Raw genomic sequence first — 16115 nt, forward strand, 5'->3', positions numbered from 1 at the left:
CCTTCTGATATTTGATTCATGTGAAATAACACAGAACTATACATTCAAAAAAATTCTCATTTAGATAACAAAAAAAAGACAAGTTAAACAACAAAAAAACTTTTCCTTTCTCACAGGTGGACATTGAAGTGGACCTAATTCGGTTTTCCTTTTAAAAGCCCCCACAAACAAAAGTAGCTTGAAACCTACTTAAAATAAATAAAAAATTGGTTTACTAAATTACTGGTCTCCAGCACCATTTTCTGTTTTCGGTTGTTTGGATGCAGGTTCTTCTTTGTCTGTTTCTTCTCTTCCTCTTTTTTCATAGGTCCAGTTGAACCATTTTCATCATGTGCATCTTCACTAGCAAACTTTGTTTTCTTGCCCTGAAATTGTACTTTTCCTTTACCAGACCCAGGCTGGGCAGCTTTATTACCCTTTCTTTTTCCTTTAAATCTGCAACCTTTTGACTTCCATTTGTTTAGGGATTCTTGTTGGTCTTCTATTATTTTTTTCAGTGCTTCTTTTTCCATCTCTCCTTCTAGTACTTCCCAAGTCACTTCTTTGTTCCTTAATTGTAGGTTACCATTACTTGCATCTTTGGCTTTACCCAATGTTTCCTTGGCTTTTTCTTTAAATAGAATTATCCCCTCTTTTGCTCCTCTGATGAAGTCTATCCATTTTATTTCACCATGATTTGAGAAAAGGATGTGTAAATCTTCTCTACAAGTCTTATCACCTAAATCATCCAAAAATTTCAGCAAGCATCCAATCTTTTCTTCTAGAGATTTCATTTCAGCATCTTCTTCTTTTGCTTTGCTTCTTGCTCTTGTTTAGCTCTTAATTTAGCTTCCACTTTATTTTGTTTTCTTTCTTCATTTTTTTCTTTCTTTTTTTTTTTTTTTTTGGCAAAGCAGTCGTTCTTGAAAAGTATTAGCAGGTCTGTGTCTTTGTACTTCTGGCCAGGGGTCTCTACAAACTTCTTAGCAGATTCAGTGCTACCAAACACAACAAAAATTGATCCCTTAAATGCTTTATGCAATGTTCTTCTCATCTGAATATTTAGTACTTGACCTTTATCTTCTAACCATTCTTTCATGCAACAAGAGTTGCATCAGTAGGGAAGCCTTTAATATAAACAGATCTGTTTTTTACATCATTTTAATACTCATCAGTCACTTCAGGTAGGGGTGTGCTTGGAGACCTTCTGATTTTAGTTTTATCTTCACTGATTTCCATGACTTCTGCCTTGGATTTGCTCAATGCTTCCACAATTACGTTAAAGTCTGCTGTTAGACGGTTCAACCTGTTGAATTTTATCATTATCTCCAAAGGTACCCAGCCTTCATCCAGTTTTATCTTTTCCTTTAAAAACTTGTCCCATGGCAACCTGAGGTCTCCAAGATAATACTCAATTTGATGACAGATTTTGGCCTCCAGGGCAGCCATCTTTTCATTATCACCATTTTCAGCCATTGTGGCTATAGAGATGGACACAAGCCTTCGGTGAGACTACAACACGGTGGAGGTAAAAAACCGAAAGGACGCAATGAGGTTGGGGGCAGCCACAGTCCCGTCTCAAAGCGACCGCTGAACTGCCTGGGCACCAGCCACGTGCGGGGAACCCCAGGCTGCCACATTTCTCGTGGGGGCAGCCTGGCCACCGCCTGCTCCCGCTCCGCCAAGCAACCTCCGGCTGCGGCCCACGCGGCGCTCGGCCTGAACCTGAGGAAGGCGAGGGGCGAACAGACGCCGCGAGAGGCAGTAAGGAACAGAAACACGCCGTCGCGCGCCAGCAAAGCGGGTCCTTTTGTAGCTTCTCTTTGGTGAGAATATTTAACAAATGGTATGAAAATGCATTATTGGAATATTTGAACCCTTATTTATATATGGCCACTGTGGTCCCTGATACAGGATAAAGTAATGCTTATTTATATTGTAATTACTGCAGCTCTAAACCCCACTAGGAATCAGCCCTGAGCATCCTCCTAGCTTTTTCAGTGTTCCAGGCTGTTGCCCGGAACAATGCCCACAGCTATTCTTCTAGAGACACCACTGCTGATGGCCTCATAGGCCTTGATATAGGGAGGACTCCGTGTGCTTATATTTTTCACAGAACAGCTGAGAAGGGGCTGTGACTTTTAACATCTAGAATTTGTTGCAGTGTTAGATTAAAACAGAAACACAACTTACAGGGTGAATTCCACCTGCCTCAGTCTTCAGAGGCAGGCTGTCTGCCTAGCTATTCATCATTCTCTGAGACAGAAGCCACTTCATCCACCACTGGAATGCTCCAGGCATTTTCTCACCTCAGAGTCTAGGCGCAATTCCCTCCTATTCTCCAAGGATAAAGCGAACGCTTATCTCTCAAGGTCAAAACCTTGCTCATTTCCCATCTCACATTTAAATTCTTAATGGGTTTCTTTCTCTTTTTTTTTGAGTTGGAGTCTCACTTTGTCGCCCAGGCTGGAGTGCAGTGGTGCCATCTCGGCTCACTGCAACCTCCGCCTCTCAGGTTCAAGCGATTCTCCTGTCTCAGCCTCCCAAGTAGCTGGGATTATAGGTGTGTACCACCACACCCAGCTAATTTTCATATTTTTAGTAGAGACGGGGCTTCGCCATGTTGGCCAGGCTGGTCTCAAACTCAAGTAATCCGCCTGCCTCGGCCTCCCAAAGGGGTGAGATTACAAGCATGAGCCACCACGCCCAGCCCTTATTGGTTTTCTTAACAGTAAAAACACATGCCTTTTCTTCAGGTGGGTACCTCTACCACCACCACAGGGAAGAATCTGCTCTGTGACCCAGAAAAGACTGTCAAAGTATATGGCGATACGTTTGACTAAGCCTGGCTTATGTGTACTCAAATACACACACATACACATGCACAATGATTAATGGAGCACGCCCAGTCCAGCCTACATTACCTACTGTTTCAAGTCCAGTTCTGCCGCTGCTAAACTACTTTTCCTCCAGTCTAGGCTGGAGGCATCTCTAAGGACATCTCCTGGGAAAAAAGGATTATTGTTAGCATATGGGCTGTTCTTGCATTTGATTTGACATTTGTCTCTTGGTCTGAAACATCTGCTTTGGAACATTTCACTGCAGTATGATTCCCCAGAAACAATGAGGAAGTAGTAACTGCTACTAACAGGCCCTTCCGCAGGGGTCCTTCCCAGAATAAACACAAAGAACTGCCTGTATTTCAGGGTGCTAGATCTGCTAGTATTTTCGCCAAAAGGCAGTTTTTTCAAATACCAAAATAAAAAAGGTTGAGTGACCTTATATGAAGTGACCTTATATATTTGTCATATGACCCTTAGTGGCTATCATTAAAAACAAAAGAGAGAGAATGACATACAGTGCATTTAATACATATAACAAAGATGTTATTTAACTGAATGTGTATCTTAGAATTTGAATAACTGTTTCTTATGAGCTGTTTTTCACCTTATCAACAGATGTTTAAAAGTCAAATCTATTGACATTTTGGGTGCATATATAGTAAACAATATACGCTATACTAAAATTTATTTCTGTTAGCTGAATTAGCATGCATTGTCCTTAAACATGTCTAGACCAAAATCTAAGTCAAAAATTTTAAGCCCAAAATGATTCCGATAAATAATTTTCTTCTTTGAAAATAGTCAGAAATTTTACTGCCAAATACACTTGCCAATGGCTGAGTAGGGTTTTCTGCTTGTAGTAATATTTTAAGCCATTTTTAACAAATTATAATCAAGCTCTAACAGCCTTCAAACTAAGTACCAAACCATAACCATTAAATTACAAACATGAAATAGCTCTTCTTAACCTTAATAATGACAAGTAAAACATTTTATTATTTTCTTTGTATAAATTTAAGGGATACAAGTGCAGTTCTGTAATATGGATATATTATATGTTAGTGAAGTCTGGGCTTTTAGGTAACCATCACCCAATTAGTGAACACTGTAGCCATTAAGTAATTTCTCACCCCTCATCTTCCTGACCAACCCATCTTTCTGAGCCTCCAGCGACTATTATTCCACACTCTGTGCCCACGTGTACACTCTAGTCCCCACTTATAAGGGCGAACATGTGGAATTTGTTTTTCTGCTTCTGAGTTGTTTCATTTCAGATAATGGCTTCCAGTTCCATCATGTTGCTGCAGAAGACATAATTGCATTCTTTTGTGTGGCTGAACAGCATTCCATATATATGTTTACCACATTTTCTTTGTCCAGTCATCTGTTAACAGACACTTCGGATTCCCACAGCACTTCTTACATTGGTTTGGAAAACTTGGCCATCTTCCTGATTAGACTCCTGGCTTTGTTTTATGTTTCCTTCTCTCAGTTTTCTTTTGGCCCAATTCTTTTCCTTCAAAAAAAATTTTACATTAATTTGTTTTATTACTTCAGAAGCAATATATAAACACTTATATGCATTCTAACAATTTGAAGTCTATGCAAACATTAAAATGCCCTTTCCTACTCCATTTCCAACTCCTTAAGATACCAACTATAGCAATTTGATAAGTATTCCTATAGACATTTTTCTAAGCGAATACCATCTTTAGAATGACAGATGTGAATATTTTAATTTACAGTGGCAAACAAATAAATATTTGTATAATGCACTGTGAAACTTCCTTTTTCACTTGGTATATGATGGACTTTTCTACAAATTAATACACATTAGATCCAATTTACTTTATTGCAGAATATTCCACAGTATAACTTTCACTATAAGTGTTTTAAAATATCTTATGAAAATTACATGAGATAATGCTAATAAATATATTTGCACATTGTGTGACACAAAGCAAGTTATTAGTAATTTTGGCTGTTATTCATAGTAATTATGAGGGACAAGATTCCAAATTTTTACCCCTAAAATACCTCTAAATTCTCTTTCCTATTTTACTCCTAAAATACCTCTAAAATCTATTTCCTATTGTGGAACTTAATTTTATTGGAGAAGTTTATGAATATTCTCACGTACTTAAATGTAAGAAAGATATCATATGAGCTCTTTTAGAGGAACAGGGTAAGAAACAGCACAGACATTTTCACTGTGGAAACGTTTATAGATTTTTTTCTATTAAATTAGTGTCATTTATGACTTTGGGTTTTATTTTGTCTTACCATATTATAGTGGTTCTAAAACATAGACCAAAGTTCTTCGACTCTGTTTCTATTGAGAGGAGGAAGTCTTTGTACCCGCCTCTGAATCTGGCCAAGTTTATGAACCAGTTCCACCAGTAGAACACAGTAAAAGAAATACTATGTGATTTCAGAAAAGGCCATTCAGCTTCCACATCATTCTCTTGGGATGCTTGCTCTGGATGAGCCAGCCACCCAGTAAGAAGTCTGCTTACTCTGAATCTACCACGTTCAAACAAACAAACAAACAAACAAACAACCTCCAAATCCAAAAACATCACTGTTTACAAATTTTTTTTTATGCTGAGGGATCAAGTATGATGTAACAAACAAAAATATTAAAAAGTGGGTGAATAAAAACAGAAAATGTTAAGAGTAGTTGTCTCTGGCTACTGTGACTATTGGTCATATTTTTCAGCTTTTTAGAATTTTATATCAGACTTCCCAAAACACTTATTTCAAAGCATGTATTGACATTATTATCAAAACAAAATAAGAAAATAAAGACAGGCAAAAATAAATCATATTATTCTTGATATATTAAACTTTAATGAGTTGTCATTTTAAAATGTTTCCCTCATGTTCTCTAAATATATAGTTATTAACTAAAAAGAGGAAAAAATTTAGAAGCCCAAGGATAGACTAAGTTTATTATTTCTACCTAAAGGATAGGAAGAGATTAAAATTATTCGTTGAAATATTAGTCTTTTTGTGGGGCCTGTAGGTGAAACAAAATATTTTCTATTTTCACATGAATGAGGGACTGTTTTTCTATAATATAATTAATAAAGGCGTTTCATAGCATGCCAGAATTAAAAATATGGTGAAATAAGCCATATGGCACACAATAAATCAGAGTGAGTCACATGAGAATCAGATGTCAGGTCTATAAGTTACATGCTTTGTCTTTTTAAAAAGTATTTACAGCTGTAAACTGACATTGGCACACATACAAGTGTAAACACACAAACACAAACCTATTTTCTTCTTATTCATTATAGTTTAAAATTCTTGGAATTTATTGTATTTTTTAGGAATAACATTTTGATTTTATGACATAAACAATACTAATACAGTAATGCCATTAAATAATGAAATAAAATTATGACTATTCAAATTATATATGTAAACCCATGAAAGGTAATATCGCTGCATTAGGTATTTATTTCTTAGTAAAATGTTTGGCAATGTTGAGGCATATATTAGAAACAAGAACCTAATGCTGATTTAATAAAATAAAAAAATTTTCTAATTTGTTTTTCCAAATAGTCTAAGGAAGAGCCTTCCTGAGAATTGTTTTGTTGTTGCTATGGCTGTTGCTCTTAATGTTGATACTATGTTATTACTGAACCTCATTTTACAGTATAAAAGGAGCTGGAAGAAACTTATGACATAATTTTATAGACCATAAATTTCTCAAATTCATAAGATCCTAGGATACCATAGTCTCAGTAAATGTTTACTGACTGAATTAAATTAAATTAAAATAGATACTTTGACATAATATAATGAATGAAATATAGCCATTATTACTATAGACACTGGCAGATATAAACAAGATTTTATTTGGTTTTTAACAGCATAAAATGTTTCTCTCTTCCTTTAGAGAAGACACATGCTCATTAACATCTTATTACTGTAATTCTCAAACTCCATCATTATCCTTGAACTTCACCTTTAGTCGACTCCTTTTTTCTTCTACCTGGCTGCTTTACTCTCTAGGTTGTATAGACTACTTATTATGAGAATTTCTTTATGCTTTGTGATTTTGTGGGAAGCTTAGGAAAAAAAATAGGCACCAAGGTTTTTTATAGACTGCACGTATAAAGAAAATAAATCAAAAGTAACAGTATGGGTACTTGTGGCCTGATTACTCAAAAATTTAATTCCTTGAATTTCTAACAAGTAGCTTTGACAATAACAATTTGGCAAACTGTTAAACAACTGAGATGTTGATATACCGACTTTTGGTATAACAATTTTGTGGAACGTGCCTCGATGAAGACTAGCTTTTTGCTTCTGGTGGTGGGAATAGACTTGGGAGCTTGGGGAAAAGACTGATATGGAACTGAGGAGGACAGCTATGTTGAACACAACATTTATTAGATAATGCAACTCACAAATTTAGCTTTCTAAGTGAGCTGTGAGCTAAAGCAAAGTGCCCTGAGGTAGTCAAAGACATGGTCAAGGAGGGATCTATAACATTATTATCACCAGCCAAGCTCAAAAGAAAGCTTGGATCATAAAAAATGAGTTGCCTCTAGCAAAATGACTATAAGATTAGGGAGAGGGGCTGTTCATGCCACACATACCTTATTTTCTCATTGAATCCAAATTAGATAGATAGGTAGATGAATATATAGATATACATTCTTGTATGCCAGTGTTGATTATAGCATTATTCAAATTAGTCAAAAGATGAAAACATTCCAAGTTTCCATCAACAGATGAATGAATAAACAAAATGTAATATGTATACATTAATGAAATATTATTCCATTAAGAATACTAACAATGCCCAAGCTGAGAATCAAATCAAGAACTCAACCTTTTACGACAGCTGCAAAAAGAAAATAAAATACCTAGGAATATGCATATCCAAGGAAGTGAAAGGTTTCTACAAAGGGAAACTACGAAACACTACTGAAAGAAATCATAGATGACACAAACAAATGAAAACACACCCCAAGTTCATGGATTGAAAGACTCAATATTGTGAAAATGACCACGCTTTCCAAAGCAATCTACAGATTCAATGGAATTCCCATCAAAATGCTAACATTATTTTTCATAGAATTTGAGAAAACAATCATAAAATTCAAATGGCACCAAGAAAAACTTAAAATAGCCAAAGCAATCCTAAACAAAAAGGACAAATCTTGAGGCTTCACATTACTGGACTTCAAATTATACTGATGCAGGACAGGCAACCCCCAGAACTGGGGATTAGCCTGGGAGGGTTCTTGGCTTCTCCAAGGGAAGAATTCAAGGGTGAGCCAGTGGTGTTGAACTTTTATTGAAGCGGTAGTGTACAGCAGCAGTAGAGGTACTGCTCCTTGAGGAGCAGGGCCGCCTCATAGACAGTATGCTCAGAATAGCAGCTCAGAGGCAGCTCTGCACTCATATTTATACCCAGTTTTACTTATATGAAAATTAAAGGATGGTTTATACAGAAATTTCTAGGAAAAAGATGGAAACTTCTGGGTTGTTGGGTTTTTGCTGTGGAAAGGGGCAGTAACTTCCAGGTGTTGATGTGGCAATGGTAAACTGACACGGCACACTGATGGGCCTGTGCTATGAAAAGCTGCTTCTGCCCCAGCCTTGTTTTATCTAGTCCTCCATTTTGGTCTGGTATCTGAGCCCTCCCTCCAGAGTCAAGTCTTGCCTCCTACCTTAATATTGCAGGCTACTACCAAAACAGCATGGTACTCATATAAAAGCAGGCACACAGACCAATGAAACAGAATACAGAACCCAGAAGTAAAGCCAAATACTTACAACCAACTGATCTTTGACAAAGCATAAAAAAACATAAGTTGAGGAACAGACAACCTGTTTAATAAATGGTGCTGGAAAAACTGGCTACATGTAGAAGAATAAAATTGGATCCCTGTCTCTCACTTTATTCAAAAATCAACACAAGATGGATCAAAGACCTACCGTCTAAGACCTGAAACCACAAAAATTCTAGAAGATAACCTTCTGGACATTGGCCTGGGCAAAGAATTCATGACTAAAATCTCAAAAGCAAATGCAACTAAAATAAAATAAATAAACGAGACCTGATTAATTAAAAAGCTTCTGCACAGCAAAAAGACAAAACAAAAAACAAACAAACAAAAATCATCAGAGTAAACAGGCAAGCCACCGAATGGGAGGAAATCATTTGCAAATTATGCATCTGACAAGCGACTAGTGTCCAGAATCTATAAGAAAGTCAAACAAATCATGAAAAAAACAAATAGTCTCATTAAAAAGTGGGCAAATGATATCAATAGACATTTTCAAAAGAAGATATACAAATGGCAAACATGAAAAAACGCTCAATGTCACTAATGATCAGGGAAATGCAAATTAAACCACAATGAGGTACCATCTTACTCCTTCAAGAATGGTTGCTATTAAAAAGTCAAAAAACAATAGATGTTGGTGTGGATACAGTGAAAGGGTGACACTTATACACCGCTGGTGGGAATGTAAATTAGTACAGCCTCTATGGAAAACAGTATGGCGATTACTTAAAGAACTAAAAGTCAACCTGCCATTCAATCTGGCATTCCCACTATTGGGTATTTACCCAAAAGAAAGGAAGTCATGAGATGAAAAAGACACAAGCACATGTATGTTTATTGCAGCTTAATTCATAACTGCAAAGATATGGAACCAACCTAAATGCCCATTGACCAATGAGTGGATAAAGAAAATGTGATATATATACACCATGGCATACTACTCAGCCATAAAAAGCAATGAAATAATGTCTCTTGAAGCAGCTTAGATGGAGCTATAGGCCATTATTTAAAGTGAAGTAACTCAGGAATGGAAAACCAAACACAGTATGTTCTCACTTATAAGTGACAGCTGAGCTATGAATATGCAAAGGCATACAGGGTGATATAATGGACTTTGGAGACTCAGAAGGGGGATGGAGGAGAGTTGGTGAGGGATAAAAAACTACATATTGGCTACAATGTGATGGGTGATGGATGCATTATAATCTCAGCCTCAGAATTTCCCACCCTGTAATTCATCCATGTAACCCAAAACCACTTGACCCCAAAAGCTATTTGAAATAAAAAATTAAATTAAAAATGCAATATGTATACATTAATGGAATATTATTCAGCCATAAAAAGCAATTGAAGCTCTTCATTTATACAGAATATGAGGTATAAGCAATTTCATAGTGACAGAAAGGTAGATGATAAATAAAAGTGATATAGCTATGGTTGCTATTATGTCTATAGCTATATATAATTACACTTTTGATTGGTGTTTTCCTAATAGGATCTTTCCTAAAAACATCCTAACAATGTTGAGGATCTTTTTATGTGCTTATTGGCCATCTGTATATCTTCTTTGCAACAATGTTTATTTCAGCTCTTTCCCATTTTGTAATTAGGTTTTTTGTTGTTGAGTTGTAGAAGTTCTTTGTATATTTTGGATATTAAGCTCATCATATATATAATTTCCAAATATATTTTCCCATTCTGTAGATTGTCTTTTCACTTTCTTGATAATATTCATTGAGTCACAAAGTTTTTAATACTGATGAAGTCCATCCTGTCTTTTCTGTTGTTGTTGTTACTTGTGTTTTTTGGTGTCATATCTAAGAACTCATTGCCAAATCCAAATTTTATTCTATGAGTTTTATAGCTTTAACTCTTATATTTAGGTAATTAGCCCACCTTTTAGTTAATTTTTGCACACAATATGGGGAAAGGGGTTCAACTTTATTCCTTGGCATGTAGAAATTCAATTGCCCAGCACCATTTCTTGAAATGACTATTCTTCTCCTATTGACTAGACTTGGTGTCTTTGTTTATTTATTTATTTTACTTTAAGTTCTGAGATACATGTCCAGAATTTGCAGCTTTGTTACATAGGTATACGTGTGCCATGGTGGTTGCTGCACCTGTTGACCTGCCCTCTAAGTTTTCTGCTCTTGTCTCCCAGCCCCCAACAGACCCTGGTGTGTATTGTTCCCCTCCCTGTGTCCATATGTTCTCATTGTTCAACTCGTACTTATGAGTGAAAACATGCAGTGTTTGGTTTTCTGTCCTGTGTTAGTTTGCTGAGGATGATGGCTTTCAGTTTCATCCATGTCCCTGCAAAGGACATGAACTCATTCCTTTTTATGGCTGCATAGTCTTCCATGGTGTATATGTACAACATTTTCTTTATCCAGTCTGTCATTGATGGGCATTTGGGTTGGTTCTATGACTTTGCTATTGTAAACAGTGCTGCAATAAACATATATGTGCATGTGTCTTTATAGTAAGTCATGGATAATAGACCTTTGTCAGATGGGTAGATTGCAAAAAATTTTCTCCCATTCTGGAGGTTGCCTGTTCACTCTGATAATAGTTGCTTTTGCTGTGCAGAAGCTCTTCAGTTTAATTAGATCCCATCTGTCAATTTTGACTTCTGTAGCAATTGCTTTTGGCATTTTGATCATGAAGTCTTTGCCCATGCCTATGTCCTGAGTGGTATTGCCTAGCTTTTCTTCTAGGGTTTTTATGGTTTTGGGTTTTACATTTAAGTCTTTAATCCATCTTGAGTTAATTTTTGTATAAGGTGTAATAAAGGCATCCATTTTCAGTTTTCTGCATATGGCTAGTCAGTTTTCCCAGCACTTATCCCAGCGTTTATCGAATAGGAGATCCTTTCCCTATTGCTTGTTTTTTTAGGTTTGTCGAAGATCAGATGGTTGTAGATGTGTGGTCTTTGTTAAAAATCAATTGACCATAGATGTATGAGTTTATTTTTGGATTCTGAATTCTATTTCATTTATTTATGTGTCTATCCTTATGCCAGTGCCACACAGTTTTGATTATTTAGTTTTGTAATAAAACCAGCATTTTAATCGGTTTGGGCAGTGTTTAGTCATTCAGGCTGCTATGACAAAAATACCATAGACTGAGTGACTTTAACAATAGAAATTTATTTCTCAGACTTCTGGACGCTGAGAAGTCCAAAATTAAAGTGCCAGAATGGCTGAGTACTGACGAGGGACCCCTTCCTGGCCTACAGATAGTTATCCTCTTGCAGTATTTTCATGTGGTGGACAGAAAGTGAACTCTAGTCTCTTTCTCTCTCTCTCTTTTTTTTTTTTCTTTTTAAGACAGAGTCTCGCTCTGTCACCCAGGCTGGAGTGCAGTGGCATGATCTCGGCTCACTGCAAACACCTCCTCCCAGGTTCAAGCGATTCTTCTGCCTCAGCCTCCTGAGTAGCTGGAACTACAGGCATGTGCCACCACGCCTGGCTAATTTTTGTGTTTTTACTAGAGACGGGGTTTCACCACATTGGCCGTGCTGATCTCGAACTCCTGACCTGGTGATCTGCCCGCCTTGGCCTTCAAAAGTGCTGGGATTACAGGCATGAGCCACTGTGCCTGGCCATCTTTCTCTTTTTAAAGGCAGATCTCATCTAAATCTAATTACCTCCCAAAGGCCCCACTTCTTAATTTCGTACCATTGAGGATTAGGTTTCAACAAAAAATGTTTTAGGGGGACACAAACCTGCAGTCCATAACAAGCAGGTAGTGTGAGTCAACTATGGTTTTGTTTTTAACAAATGTTTTCGTTGTTCAAAGCCTCTTGGAATTCATATGAATTTGAGGAGCATCTTTTCCACTTCTGCTAAAAAGCTGTGGAAATTTGGATAGAGATTGCATTGAACCTGTAGATCACTTTGGATAGAGTTAATGTTTTAACAGTATTAAGTCTTCTTACCTATGAGCATGAGTTGTTGCTCCATTTATTCAGTTTTTTCAAAATTTGTTTCAACAATGCTTTATAGTTTTCAAGTACAAGTTTTGCACATTTTGGTTAAATTTATTTCCTAGATATGTATATTATTCTTTAAATGCTATTGTAAATGAATTGCTTTATTAATTTCCTTTTTGCATTGTTCACTGCAAAAATTATAGGAACACAATTTATTTTTGTGTATTGATATTGTTCAACATTGCTAACCACATTTCTTAGCTCTAATAGCTTTCTTGTGATTTTTTTTTGGGATTTTCTATATGCAGGATCATGTTATATATAAATAGAGATAGTTTTACTTAATCTTTTCCAATTTGGATGCCTTTTGTTATCTAATTGTACTGGCTAGAACTACTAGTACAATAATTAATAGCAGTGGTGAGAGCAGACATTCTTGTTTTGTTCTTGAGCTTAAAACCATTTATGCCTAGTGTCCCATTATTGGAACGCTAAGCATATGGGAATAATTTATATCCAACTGCTCAAGGTTGTTGTCAAGGTCTGATTGCAAAAATTCAAAAAGTTGCAACCTCAGGTATAAATGGGTTATGGAGAAAGCTTTCAGTATTTCCCCATTGAGTATGATGTTAGCTGTGGGTTTACTCCTTATCATGTTCATGGGAATATTAATTATTATTGCATTCCAGAAACTTATTTGGCAATATCAACACAATTAAAAGTAAAAAATGCTTTGGAGTCTCTGTTTATATATGATTTCCACAGAGAGAAAAAGACCATTTCTTTTTTTTCTTAAAGACAATTTCTCCAGATAAATTGTAAAATATCTGTGTGATGAAACTCTGAGGGAGGGGGCTCTCAGAAACTGATATTAACTTGTTTATCTATAAAGAATAAAATGTTGGTTAGATTGCGGCGTGTCCACATTGTGGAATACTTTGTATCTATTAAAAATAAGTTAGATGTACACATATGAACCCGGAGGAATGTATAGTATCTGTTTTAAGGTAGAAAACTATTTTACACAAATTAAGACAACACTAGCTCATTTTAAAAAAATGGACCAAAACCACCTAAAATTCCTGTGTGTGTGTGTGTGTGCACTTTTTATGAGTGTGTATAAATATGGAGAAGGATGCATGCCATGTGGTAAGGATTGGTTACCTAGCAAATAGAAGAATGGAAAGAATTTGGTAACTTTTGTCATTATTTTTTTAAAGAGTATTCTGTATTATGGTACAAATACTTCATAGGACATATATAGATAATACATCCTATGTAATAATATGTAAAAAATAGTTAACATGTATTAGAAATTAAATGAAAAATAATTCAGGAAAAGCCATATAGAATGGGTGATAGGTACTTCAGGAACAGCCAAGAGAGAGGTTTGTCCAGAGAAAAATATGTTACCAAAACCAAATTTAATCAACTTCATTGTTGTTCTCAGCTACCAGCAAACAGATGTAGAGACCAACACAATGGCACTTAGAAAAGGCTGGAAGGAGTGAGACAATGAGGTCTTGTAGGTACCCTAGGGATATTGAGTAATTAAGACAGAAACACTCACTTAAGGAGCTCCCAAGTTAATAGATTGTATTTTCTTCCCCTTGCTTAGTATTTTTGGATAGATACAGATATCCTCCTATCTATGCACAGCCCCATTTTCCCCCTAATTTTAGGGGCCTGCTGCCACCTATGGATAAGAATAAAGTATTACAATTTGCACCAACACACCCTAACATCCACCAGTGAGCTAGGTAACTGTGGATATCAGAGGAGGCTAGAGTTTGATGTATTTTAGTTCGGTTCAACTCAAACAATATTCATTATCATTATTAAACACCAAGTTAGGTATTGGATCTTCATAAATAAATAAAGCTTTGGAGTTAATGAAGTATTGAACTCAATGAGTTCATAGCTTAGTAGGTAAGATAAAGTTGGATATAATTTTAATACCCTGTAGTTAACACAAATGTATAATGAGGCAGGAGTGGAGTTCAGTTTTAATGATATGTAAGTGTGAAACAGGAAGTGTGAGGAGTAGAGTCTGAGAATTTACAAAGCTCAAATCACGGAAAACTGTGTGTGCTGTGGGTGGTATATATGAAGTCCTGGACATGCTGGGGTCAGAGGTTGGTTATATGGATCTTAGGCTCAGTTAGAAGATCAGGACTGGGGATACACATTTATGATTTGGTGCATAAGAATAATAGATAGGCCATGGGAGAGAATGGATCATGCAAGAAAAGATGTAGACAAAGTGAAAAAAGAGCAATGGACAGAGAAGAGAAGTTAACAGCGTATTAATTAGGAGTCAAATGAGCAAGAAATCTACCAGAAAATGGTTTATAAGGGTAAAACAAGAGATCTTAAGGGCACTGAGCAGAAATTTTAAATTATTTGTTCCTATGTCTCAAGATCCTTAAGAAAATTTAGGCAGGCAGCGATAGCTCACGCCTGTAATCCCAGCACTTTGGGAGGCCAAGGCAGGCGGATCACTTGGGGTCAGGAGTTCGAGACCAGCCTGGCCAACATGGTGAAACCCTGTCTCTACTAAAAATACAAAAATTAGCTGGGCATGGTAGCACATGCCTGTAGTCCCAGTTACTTGGGAGGCTGAGGCAGGAGAATTGCTTGAACCCGGAAGGAGGAGGTTGCAGTGAGTCGAGATTGCGCCACTGTACTCCATCCAGCCTGGGTGACAGACAGGGACTCCATCTCAAAAATAAAAAAAAAAAAAGGAAGAAGAATTTAATAAAATCACATGGGCGCTTGTGGAGAAAAAGACAAAATACCAGCATAAAACAATGCATCAGGTTTTCTGATTTCCACTAAACTTAAAATGTAGAATATATAAAAATAATGTATTCACTAGAATATATAACATTAACTAATAGTAGTATAATGAGCATAGTATTAAGTTGTGTGAGTTAATATGCTTCATACAATTAATTGTAGAATATAAGATCAGTATTAACTGGTATTTATGCCTTCCCCCTTGAGTTTTATTTTTTCAATTATAGAAATAAAACCTGCAAGTAAGAAAAAAACATGTTTTTTTTTTTCTTTGTTTATTTGTTTGGTTTTGTTTGAGATGGAGTGCTGGGGTGCAGTGGCATGATCTCTGTTCACTGCACTCTCCACCTCCCAGGTTGAAGTGATTCTCCTGCCCATTTCCCGAGTAGCTGGGACTACAGGCGGGAGCCACCTTGCCCCACTAATTTTTGTATTTCTTTTTTTCTTTTTTTTAAACTTTTTTTTTATTTTTAGTAGAGACAGAGTTTTGTCATGTTGGCCAGGCTGGTCTTGAACTCCTGGCCTCAGGTGATGCATCTGCCTGGGCTTCCAAAAATGTTGGGATTATAGGCGTGAGGCACCGCGCCCAGCCAAAGCATGTTTTTTTGAATAGGATGTTACTATTGAATCTCAGTTTGCAAAGTAGAGTTTTATGTATAAAATTAACATAATATCTGGTATAAAATAAATTTAACATTTTGGTTTTAATGGTGCCAAGTGCTGAAAGCTTTACTGACAAAATGA

The 16115-nt window shown here is 36.4% G+C and overlaps 1 pseudogene; it reads right to left on the reverse strand.

The window, feature by feature from the left end:
- Window positions 1-219: 219 nt before the first annotated feature.
- Window positions 220-1455, reverse strand: LOC129040822 (lupus La protein-like; annotated as a pseudogene).
- Window positions 1456-16115: the final 14660 nt, after the last annotated feature.

The sequence above is a fragment of the Pongo pygmaeus genome, chromosome 6 (genome assembly GCF_028885625.2).
Source record: "Pongo pygmaeus isolate AG05252 chromosome 6, NHGRI_mPonPyg2-v2.0_pri, whole genome shotgun sequence".
Lineage (NCBI taxonomy): Eukaryota > Metazoa > Chordata > Mammalia > Primates > Hominidae > Pongo > Pongo pygmaeus.